General features: G+C 34.4%; 1 long non-coding RNA gene across 1 annotated transcript; it reads left to right on the top strand.

Annotated features, from left to right (window-relative positions):
- Positions 1 to 2,790: 2,790 nt before the first annotated feature.
- Positions 2,791 to 4,171, top strand: LOC149673790 (uncharacterized). Its single transcript, XR_016366916.1, has 3 exons — positions 2,791 to 3,746; positions 3,812 to 3,938; positions 4,019 to 4,171. It is a non-coding gene; the product is annotated as an uncharacterized LOC149673790 (long non-coding RNA).
- Positions 4,172 to 9,988: the final 5,817 nt, after the last annotated feature.

Here is a 9,988-nt window from a genome sequence, read left to right as displayed (position 1 = left end):
ACTACAACAGTACAACTACTTCAACATAACCTAACCTAACCTAAGCTAAACTAAACTACGCAGTACAAAATACCCTTTCTAAGGACGGAATCCCAAAAACTGGGGTGCAGGGAAAAGTCAAAATAACGAAAGCCCAATCTACTACTACTACCACTACAACAGTCTAACTACTTCAACTTAACCTTACCTAACCTAAGCTAAACTACGCAGTACAATATACCCTTTCTAAAGATCCCAAAAACTTGGGAGCCGGGAAAAGTCAAAATAACGAAAACATAACCTACTGTTACTACTACAACAACAACAACAATGACTAGTACAACAACTACTACTACTACTACTACTACGACGACGACAGCGATGGTAATACTTTCCATCATCAATAAAAGACGGGACTAAAGAAACAAAGGGGTTTTAATGTTGGATGGTGGTGGTCTTAGAAGATCCCGAAATGTTTCGAAGGAGATGCAAATATATCTATAGTATTATATCAGAAGGGTCTGGAGTTTATTGGCCCATCTTAAAAGAGTGAGATTTTGGCACCACACCCGAAATACCTCACCCAGGTGATTCCTAGAAGCCCAGGAGCGAAATTAGATGGATATATACTAAAGAAAAAAAATTGACGCCAAAAAAATTCTATTTCTATACTCAAGGCGGTGTAACCCTTTTTTATATTGATATACATAGATATAATCAATATATTTTTGTGGTATGGTTAAATTACGGGTTTTTTCTCTTTTGCAAAGATAAGGCCATGATGACAACATATCGAGGGATTTACTTGCTTACAAAATAACGTAGAAATCTTGGTTGTTTTTACTTAAGGTTGTGGCCATACATAATTTGGGAAATGTGAATATAAAAATATATCTTGGAATTTTTTAATTTTGTTTCTACAAGAGATACTGGGAAATACTTTAATATTTCTTCTTTCTTTTTTAAATTTATGTATATATTTATAATATCTATCATCTTGTCTTGTCTTAGGAGTAAAAAATAGATTTTTAAATTTAAGTTTAAGGAGTAGTGATTGAATTAAGTCTAATATATTTCATCTTTTAAGTAAAAAATATATAGATAAATTGATTGGCATCTATCCTATGGAACTTCAGTGATCGGATACTAGCGGGTTTAGATCGATGTTAATAGCGTACAAGGGTTCACCCTGCCTACGACTGTACTAAACAGGTACGTTGAATCGAATTTTTTACAGAGGTGTAGTTGAAAAATGGTCAGCTTTTAAAAAATCAAAATGTTTTATTAATTTTTCAAAATAACTCAAAGCTATCAAACGAAACTTAAAAAGATCATCTATAATAAAATTCTTACTGGTTTTATTTAATTTAACTTATTTAATTTACCTTATTTAATTTAATTTAACTTATTAAATTTAACATATTAAATTTACCTTATTTAATTTAACTTATGAAATTTAACATATTAAATTTACCTTATTTTATTTAACATTTTAAATTTACCTTATTTTATTTAACATATTAAATTTACCTTATTTTATTTAACATATTAAATTTACCTTATTAAATTTAACATATTAAATTTACCTTATTTTATTTAACATATTAAATTTACCTTATTTTATTTAACATATTAAATTTACCTTATTTTATTTAACATATTAAATTTACCTTATTTTATTTAACATATTAAATTTACCTTATTTTATTTAACATATTAAATTTACCTTATTTTATTTAACATATTAAATTTACCTTATTTTATTTAACATATTAAATTTACCTTATTTTATTTAACATATTAAATTTACCTTATTTTATTTACTTTATTTACACTATTTTACTTACGTTATTTTATTTACTTTAACTTATTTTACTTATCTTATTTACCATATTTTATTTACTTTATTGAATTTTACTCTATTAAATTTATTTTATTAAAGAAATTATATATATAACATAAAAATCATGTTACATTAACATAAAATTTGACCTTCGCGCTCCTTTCTAAAGATAAAGGGCGTGGCGTGATAAATATCGATATTACTCGATAATCCCTTGGAAGAAAAAAAAACTGAAAATCGATTCTACTTATGTAATAAATCACTTACCAAATCGATTTATTTTTTTTTAAAATATATTTAAAGGGATATTGAAAGAATTTGTATAATGAAATAAATATTCCACTTTTTTTCTTTCAGAATGGGGTCCCCTTTAAGATGGGTCCCCAATACATACAACGGTTGCTTATATAAAAAAACAACCCCTCAAAAGTAGAATAATATATTGAATTCAACTTTTGGGGTTCACACCGCGTACCCCCCCCCCAAAGAAAAAAAAATTGGCCTAGATCGTCTTACTATGGTGGGGCATATACTTCATCATAATAGTGAATGGGTCTCCCCTCTAAAGCGCCCCCTTTTATCGTCGTGTATTACGCAACGTTTAAACACACTTCAGTTAACAATATAACCATAAACCTTCTTACCAAACGTATTTTGATTCAAGTTTTTTGTAAAAAAAGTTGTATAATATTAAAAAAAAACATGCAAGACATAATAATGACAGATCCTTGCCTTTGCTTTATTAGACGCTATGGGTAAATAATTTGGAATGCCAATACTGTATATAGTTTCCACTAAAAGTGGCAAAATAATTTCCCCTCTCTTTCTCAATATTAACTTCAACGCAGTGTTGTCAGGCCTTTCCTTTTGGTGAGGCATACAGGTTAGTCAAGTATACTGGTTCGAACTGAGCTGCTAACCATTATCTCCTCAGTCTCCAGCCTCATCAACGGTCTGGCAACACTGGAGACCCTAAATATTAACAGAGGATTTCGAGATGACGTTGCCAAAACAATTTTGGTATTAAATACAATCAGACTGAAACTGAATGATCACTGAATGATTGAATCGAACAGAATTCTACAAGCTTATCAAACTGTTGTTGTAGATTAAATTGCGCTCAGAAATGACTGGCAACACTTGTTCGCGCACTAACTATGAAAAAATAAGCCAACGTATCGTCGTTATTTCAATCCTTTAGACGACATAAGGGAAATCTTAAATTGTCTAGACGGGCCCCTTCGATATGCTAAGGTGCGAGTAGACGAGCGGTTTCCTAACTGAATATCCGTTGAATTTAACAGAGCTTAACCCCAACCAACCAAGTTCCCAACTGTCTGGTATGTCGCAAGACAAGTTAAGAGGCACGGTGGTACTCTTATTGCTAACCGTACTAGCTACCATATCCATTTTCATCTCGAGGAACATCTTAAAAGACGGTTGTTTTTTTTATCTCACTCTTAAGCGTTTGGGAATATTAGAAAGTTTAAGAAGACGTGTCCGTCAACGTTTATCGTTGCTCTTTCTTTGAAGTTTGACGGCATGGGCATAAAAAAGAATTCGTAATCACACACTCAGAACTACATTTAAAGAAAATGAAGTATGCAAAGTCTTGGACAGGCTTCTTAAACTCTCTATTAACCTTCTTATTCTTAGAAGTTTTTAAACCGTCAACCATTTGTGTTTAGGCTTTAATAATTGGGCCCCCTTAAAAGGTTTTTTTTTCTCTAACACTTTTTGAAATATACGCTTAAAAAATATTATTTCAAATATTAATATACAATAATTCTCAGTAAAAATGCAAAATTTATCTGAATTTTTAGTGAATTTATTTCTCTGATATCAAAAGTTTAAAGTTCATAAGATATGTTGGCCATAAGTTTGTCACTGGTTACAAACTGGAGCTTGTCACGAAGTGAGTGAGGTAGGTCATAGATTCGAGGTAAAGCGACGCCTAGTGAGGCGCTGTCAAAGTCTTAGTAATCGCAGACTAAATAGGAAAATGGAAGTCTTAGTACAGACTAAACAGGACGAAATAGGACCTAGATGGACTGCAAAATTAACCGAGCGTAGGACTTCAATTCTCGCTTCCGTCGTTCTCGAACTAGCTCGAGATGTAAGTCTCTAGCATTACGAACTTGTATACAAAGTGTCATACTTATGGACCATCTTATAAACTTATGCTGATATTTATAGGTTCTCAGAGATTTTCCAGGTTTGTACGAACAGTTTAAACCAACACATTACGCTACATCGAAACATCAAACTGGACCCATACCTAAAGTTTTCAGACTTTCATAGATCTACAGGGCCAAGTTCACTTTGGGTTACTTCTATATACATTTGATATAACCAGGGATAGATAGACTTTTTTAAGACGGAATGGGTAACAGGGTTATTCGGGTGCGCGTCCTAGTCCACGACCCCCTTACCCGTGACGGGGGGGGGTATGAAAGAAGAGGCGGGTCTTATTTTCATTATGGCGTTGTATGTATATCCGGGTCAAATAAACGTCGTCTGCCAAGTTGGAATGGATTGGGCTCCGATTGTAATTTTTGAAAGAACATTGTTTAAAAATGGAAGTAACACAAGACATAGGGCTTGAAATCAAAACACATTTTGAAATACGATTTATTTCTCTTTGATGAAGTTGTAGTGATGCTTTAAAAGCCTTCATAGATATTACAACACGAACAGGTTTTAACAAAACACTAAGCTCACAAAACTCCTGGCCATTCACTAAGCCTTGGTTAACTTCATCAAATTCGCTTACAAAATTATGAGGATAGTAGACATGATTGGCTTTAGAAAGAATTAGCGAACACTTTTCACCCTTTACAGATGTACTCCAAATCCAAAACACCGGCAATAAATTCCCTACCTCTTAATTGCTATTAAAAACAATTCCCGAATAATTTCCGTGCCCTTGCTTTTAGACAGCTTCATTTTGAACCCCTGTAAAGATGCTTTTCTGTACAACCATAGCCCACTCGATCACGCGCATCACGACGTAAGCTGCTCGCGCTATATAGCGCGAGCAGCGCAGCGTCCGGGAGCGCGGATCGAGTGGGCTCTGGTACAACGCAAGAGGGGTCGTAGTCATAGCGACAGATGTAAACAGGAATTACGTATTATTGGCCCTCCTTGTCAGCAACGTCACCAATACGTAGTTTTAGTGAGCCAATAAGAAAATTTAATTTTTTGGTTACGTGTTGAAGGAAGGGGCTATGTACTCGTCTATGAGTCGGACTGAAGTAAATATTAACCGTTGGGAATTCCGTCTTAAAAAAGTCTATCTATCCCTGATATAACCAAGCGTGCACGAAATGTAAATTTCTTCTTTCCCCGAAGATGCATACATACACACCCCTCTATAAGATATCCTGGGATAGTCTGCATATTTTGGGCATTATACCTTGTCTGTTAGATCCAGACCTATCTTTCTCTCTCTCTCTCAGGCTCTGTTATGCAGGGTTGCCAACTAGAGAGAGAGAGAGGGAGAGAGAATTGCCTAAGAGTTTCTCGAGAGATCCCAAAAGGTAAACGAACTCGTTCTAATTTCAAAAGGCTCCTCCGCTTATCCTCACGGTGTAGATTTAAAATAGATTGACATTCTATGGATGTTTCTTCTTCTAGCAACAGACTCTCTGGTAGAGGTTCTCCCAGAGATGCGAAAGTTTGGCTGGTCCATATGACTCGAAAAAAAAAAAAAAAAAACTAAACACAGGTGTGTTCACCCGGCTCTCGACAGCCACCTAAACTGCAGTGGTAGTGATGGTGGTGGTTCTTGCGTAATAAAGTGTCTTAATCATTGCCAAAACATTTCAGCCCCAAAAAAACTAGCCTATAAATAGATTTTGACATAACCCCGTGCGTTCCTCACTGCATTTATCTCTCGCGGAGTTCAACTTTGTTGCATTTTAAAATTGGATTAAAGGGATGCTGGATTTTGACATAATTCACGGTGGCTGACTAGTTTCTCTCTCACTATTTCAGACCATATTTCTCATAACCTTTCTATGTACTTCTCAATACTTTTCCCTGTACTTTTAATCCTTTTATACGCTTTTCCCCGTACTTTTATACGCTTTTCCCCGTAGCTCAACACACTTTTCCCCGTAGCTCAACACACTTTTCCCCGTAGCTCAACACACTTTTCCCCGTAGCTCAACACACTTTTCCCCGTAGCTCAACACACTTTTCCCCGTAGCTCAACACACTTTTCCCCGTAGCTCAACACACTTTTCCCCGTAGCTCCACACACTTTTCCCCGTACACTTATACACTTTTCCCCGTACACTTATACACTTTTCCCCGTACACTTATACACTTTTCCCCGTACACTTATACACTTTTCCCCGTACACTTATACACTTTTCCCCGTACACTTATACACTTTTCCCCGTACACTTATACACTTTTCCCCGTACACTTATACACTTTTCCCCGTACACTTATACACTTTTCCCCGTACACTTATACACTTTTCCCCGTACACTTATACACTTTTCCCCGTACACTTATACACTTTTCCCCGTACACTTATACACTTTTCCCCGTACACTTATACACTTTTCCCCGTAGCTCCACACACTTTACCCCGTACCTCTTATTTCTCAAGGCACCTGTCTAATTCTCCGCGTACCACTCCAATCCACTATTCCTCTATTTCAGTACTCTAAAGTCTCTAATAGTTCAACATTGTTACAGTTGCAACTTGATTAAAGAGATTCTACAAATTTTGACATATCCAAACGGTTCTTCTCCTTCAATCTCTCTCTTTCTCTTTCTCTCTCTCTCTTTTCTCTCCCACTCTCCGACGGGTAGTTCAACTTTGTTTCAGCTGAAACTAGATTAAAGCGTTGCTAAAGCCGTTGATCTAAGCCTATTCGTAACGTCGTGTCGTCTGCACGCTCCGAATCTCAGTGTTAAACCCCTTTTGTTACTAAGGGTTTTTTTAGGCGTCAATGTATAAAAAAAACCTGACATTTCCAGGAATTTACTCTTTGCAGAAAATTTGTTGCTATGGCCAAAGAAAGAGAGAGAGGGAAGGAATTAAGCTTATCATGACTCGAGACAGCGTGGTGGAGCGGGCGGAAAAGGTTCAAATATTTCTGTTCTGGTTTTTTGGGGGATCTTAAAAGATATGGATCAATATTGGTGAAACTAAGTTTAAAGATTCTTAAAGAATTCCGGTTTCTTTTTTTTTTAATTCTTGAACTAAATTTATTATATTAACACTATTACACCGTGCTTTCTTTAGCCAGTATATTATTTTTTATATTATCTACAGAGTGTTTTCCAATTCTAATTAAAGTAAATATACAGTGTGTTCCTGATAAGTCTGCATCCATAAATTAAGGGGGATGTTCTTTGGGAAATCAATTTTGAGTCGAAAATTTATAACTTCTATCTCCATTTTGATTGACCTATAAGGGACACTGTTTTCGAGTTATGATTTTAAGAGTGTTTTAGGGATGACCCCTTAATTAAATTAGAAATATTGTATTTTAGTTTTTTAATTAAATTTAAGGGGTCGTCCGTAAAATACTCCATCCAATCTTAACTCCCTTGTGGCAAAATGGAGATAGAAGTTACATTTTCGACTCAAATTTCCCAAAGAACATCCCCCTTAATTTATGAATGAAGACTTATCAGGAACACCCTGTATATTTACTTTAATTAGAGTTGGAAAACGTTATATTTGAAAGACATAATATTAAACTTATTTCAAGGTTCAATAATTGAATATTGAGAGTAAAACCCACCCATCCAGCACGAATTTGGCAACGGGGGCCATATTATTAATTTGACCCAGCAGACATATACACGGGGTCAAAGGTTAGCTATGAGGAATCAATATCCTTTTATAAAACTGATACTTTCCCATGAATTTTCTTTTTTCTTTTTATGCCTTTGAGGAAAAGATGCTGACTAAATTTCTTTGCGAACTTTTTTTTTAAAAAAAGAAAAAAATAGTAAATGAAAATATTTTTAAAAAGATATAGTAAGTATAAAGAAATTTATCGAAAAATCGTCTGTGTGGTTATCTCCTCGCATAACCCTAACCCTTAAAAAAATGTTGACTGTCTAGAGGTGGTCTCTTTTTGAATCTGGCAACTCACGATATATAAAAATGCGGGGACACGATATTGAACCCAGTCTCCTCCTGTAAAAGTCAAATTGAAAATTCCGAAACTAGTCTAAACACAGATTTCTCAATTTATCTAAAACTCAAAAAAATAAACAGACAATTTTAAATTCAGAGGTAACATTCCCTTTAAAAAAATTAAAATAAAAAAATAACATTTTCTGGCAAGACCAAAAAAATCAACAACTAATAAATAATTAATAACAAGCCTGAGTAATTAATTAGAACAGTTAAATTAATAAATGACGACGTGTTAATTAGGCGGGACACACCCTTAATTATTTGTCTACTAAACATCCTATCATGATTAAATTTAATATTTAAATTCAATTTTAATATTAAACAGATGTTAAAAAATTAAAAAAAAACGCGTCAAAAATTTAACCTTCAATTTCCGCTCCTGTTAAAATATTTTGAGCCATTTTTATTTTTAATTTCCTTAATTTATTCCAAAAAAAAATAAAAACCCAAAATGTTTCGTATTATGCAAATTAGCTTTACAAAATTATACACGCATCACTATCACTGTCGAGTTAATTCTCTGGTTTTTTGTTGTTTTTTATTTTTGGTTTTTTTTTTCAAGTTATGATTAAATTAATTCATGATCATATCGTAGATGAAATTTTTTTTTTTGCAGAGAATTTTCGTTCCAGGCTGTTGATTTTTAAGCCTATTTTGGATTTAACTTTCGTTACAGTGCCGGTGCGGTTAAACGTAAACGCGATTTTCAAAATACGTGTAAGACAAAATTGCCTGATAATGTTTTGTGAATATTTTTGCGTAATTCAAGGATGTAACTCGGTTTAAAAACTAAAAAGAAAACGGAAGCTCTAAATTCGTGAAGCAGGTAATTTAAATATACAGCGTGGAAAAGATCGGACCAAGGCTTAATTTAAACCATGGAGAATATACAGTAGAGGAGGAGACACTTGAAGGAAATATCTCGCAAAACGTTTACTTCACTAATTTCCGGTTTTTTCCAATTGGCTGATTGCTTTCTGAACAAGAAATATCCTTATTGGTTGAAAAACGTCGTCTGCTCATGGATTAACTACCATCATAAATTTATAAGATATGTTCCATAAGTTTGTCACTAGTTAATGAGAGCTTGTCATGAAGTGACGTGGGTCATAGACTATCGTGAAGCGACAGTATCATGGTGAGATGCTGTCAAAGGTTTAGTACAGACTAAATAGGAAGATGGACTGCTAAACCGAGTGTAGTCATGCAATTCTCGCTTGTCGTTCTCGAACTAGCTCGAGCTGTAAGTCTCTAGCATTACGAAGTGTAGGTAGTGTGATTCATACTTAGAGAACATATCTTATAAACTTATGCTACCATGTTAGTTAATCCATGGTCCGCTTTACTGTATATCCTCTATGGAAAGGGGGAGTGGAAATTAGACAAAGATAACCACGTGTCTACCAAGGAATAGAGTGACAGAAGTAGCTGCAATAACATCCGGTACTTGAATATTCAAAGACGCTGGACGGGGGCTTAAAAGTTGCCAGTCCACTTTGGTCTGTATTGCATCTAAGGTCTTTGCCGTCCGGGTCAAGTGGAGCTTTTGATTATTTGATCTCTTCCACTCTGTATAAATTTTGTAGATTTTGTGTCGCCCATGTAATAACTTTATAAAAACAATTACTATATAATATTATGGGTAATTTTGGACCAATACGGTGTATCATTATTTTTATCTTTACGTGATTATATAACACGCAGTAATATATGAGTCTCTGGATTCGAGCCAATTTCTCTACAAACGACGCTTATCTATTATCTGTATATAGGCAAATTATTTGGGGTTACAATATTAAACAGGGCTTCAGTAAATAAGGAGTATGTTCCAAATGTAACATTCTCTCCATAAAGATTAACATAATCTTACTGACATTGAAAGAAAAATTCCAAAAACACTCGTGAAATTAAGTGAAATCCGTCAAAATTAAGTGAATACTCGTGAAATTATGCGATATTCGTCGAAATTAAGTGAAAACTCGTGAAATTATGTG

This window comes from Phalangium opilio, unplaced genomic scaffold (genome assembly GCF_054372755.1).
Source record: "Phalangium opilio isolate 3A_F unplaced genomic scaffold, DU_Popi_V2 ptg000048l_1, whole genome shotgun sequence".
In the NCBI taxonomy this organism is placed as follows: Eukaryota; Metazoa; Arthropoda; class Arachnida; order Opiliones; family Phalangiidae; genus Phalangium; species Phalangium opilio.
Note: the sequence above shows the minus strand (reverse complement) of the source record. Positions and strands in the feature narration are given on the sequence as shown.